The sequence below is a fragment of the Montipora capricornis genome, chromosome 2 (assembly GCF_036669925.1).
Source record: "Montipora capricornis isolate CH-2021 chromosome 2, ASM3666992v2, whole genome shotgun sequence".
Lineage (NCBI taxonomy): Eukaryota > Metazoa > Cnidaria > Anthozoa > Scleractinia > Acroporidae > Montipora > Montipora capricornis.
This window is the reverse complement of record NC_090884.1, coordinates 17,350,391-17,352,890: the sequence shown is the minus strand read 5'-3', so window position 1 is coordinate 17,352,890 and position 2,500 is coordinate 17,350,391.

The window sequence follows — 2,500 nt, the reverse complement described above, 5'->3', positions numbered from 1 at the left end:
AGCAAAGTGTGACGCTGTCATTCCTGGGGAGGAGCAATTATTAAGTATCCCCTATAGGGAATTTGTTGCATTCCGAGAAAGCGCGGTAAATATTCATTGGCTTTCCAAGCTCGACTGATCTGGTTGTCAAAGTTTTTCAAGGTACGTTTAATCACGTAGCATATAGCATGACCGGCTATTTTTCCAATGTTCTTATTCCTGATGATTCGTTTGTCAAGCGATTACATCGTGACCTGCAGTCAGGTTTTGACCACAGAGCTCAGCTCGATTTTAATCTTGCCAATTCAGCCGTCGTTCATTTGCACGGTTTTGGCGGCTAGACCGTTTCATAACTGAAAGGAAAAGATCTTTTTTGTTATTTCCCGCCATGTACCTACCCTTGTTATCTTAGAAATAGGGACTAATGATATTTTCTCAGCTCGCCCTGAAGTTATTGGAGTGACGATCTCTGATTTGGTTGTTTTTTATCTGCGATCATTTTCAAGTGTCAGTTATCGGGGTCTGCGAGGTTATCCCTCGTCAGCTTCCAAGTTCTGACTTTCCCAATACGAATTTCAACGGGGAAGCTGCTTTGTTCATCGTTATGTCTCAGTCGTGCTAAGCGAATTCTCCTGGAACCCTTCTGGGCAGTATGCTTTATACCGTAGTTATAGATCTAGAGGTGTCATTCTGCGTGGCCTTCGCATGCTTTGACTAGTTTACCCTTCACTTCGCTCATTTTGTGATAGTCTTTTCAGTCATTTTTCCTTCGTTACCTCATAAGAACATTCGCCATATTTGCCATTTTCGCCAACATGTGCATTTTGGGAACTTAGGGTAAAATTTGGTGAATTGTCACCATTTTCGCCATTGGTCAAACTTTGGCGAATTGTTGCCGTTTTCGCCATTGCGTGCATTTCTGGACGAGGCAAAAAATGTAAACAAAGATTGTCCTATAGAGTATGCTCGGGAACGTCATTCAACAAAGATTGAACTCTTGAGCCAGATTTCGCCATCCGACAACATACAACGAAAGGAGTTGTTTGGCACCGTAGTTGACGAAATGTGAAAAGTTACAGGACCACTCATCGTGATATTTCTCTCCCAAAAAAGAGTTTGAAGAGAAGTATAAAAGTCTAAAACAACTTAATTTAAATTAAGTTGCTTTGTTTTGGAAGTTCCTGTGCGCAATTTGCTCTCCAGTATGGCGGATTTCTTTTTACCATGTGATCGCCAGCTGTAAAGGGTAAATCTGTTTCATATAAACAGCAACTACCGAGATGCCTTGCGCACTTTTGTTTATGCTGTCATTTGGCTTGAAGTAAGGAGTGGGAAAGAAATGGGCGACAAAAAGCTACAAACGAATCAATACTAGAAAGCTGACCAATCGAATAAAAAGTATATTTGGAACGAATAAAGCGCCGCTGCTGCTCTTGGACTAATGAAATATCGCGTATTTCGGAATGATTTCTTCATCTTACGCGACTCGTGTCGCCAGAAATACGGGTCGCATAAATAAAAAAACAAATTTCAATAATGTACATTGTACATAACGCGTTCCAAACTAAAATGTGGTATTCCAATTTAGGAAAATTCGGAACAAATACTGAGAATCACCTCAAAAATGGCTGTTTTTTCCTTGTAAAATGAAGAACCTGTTTCGGAAAACAGCTTTTTTATGATACAGGCTTTGAAGTTTCGTCGGAAATTAATGCAAAATTGGCAGAAAATGAAATGTGGAGCTTCCACGGAAATTCATAATCGTCACTTAATTCCAGGGAGGGTTCTTTGTAGTTTACTCTGAATCTTAAAATTGTGTTAAAATTCACAGGTTGTTTCCCTGTTTGCAAGGAATCACAAAATTCCTCCAAGCAACTTCCTATTCTTTACCTGAACCCCCTTCTAATGTCTGAGCTACGCATGAGAAGCCAAATGATCTTCTGAATTTGGTGTCTCGAGAGTTTTCCCCATAGAAAAAGGGTGAGAGGATTCAGAATTTCTGATCCCCCATGATCACAGGATAGGATTCAGAATTTCTGATTCCCCACAAAACGCAGGAGAGGATTCAGAATTTCTGATTCCCCCCTTGAACACAGGAGAGAATTCAGAATTTCTGATCCCTCACAAAACACTGGAGAGGATTCAGAATTTCTGATCCCCCAATGAACACAGGAGAGGATTCAGAATTTCTGATCTCCCCATGAACACGGGAGAGGATTCAGAATTTCTGATCCCCCCATGAACACAGGGGAGGATTCAGAATTTCTGATGTCCCCCACAAAACACAGGAGAGGATTTTCTTCCACGCAACAAAGGTGCAATAAATGCATTCGTCTAAAAGAAAAAAAAAAACAAACCGAGACGTTAAAAACTATTCCATGAGGATTTCATAATATAAATAGATTATACACATAAACGGTTAGTTTGTTTGCGTATAGGATACATTCAGACTATTGCAATTAAAAAAAATCTAGGAATTCTACAAAATGTGTCACACAAGTTTTAGTTGGACTTGTTATTT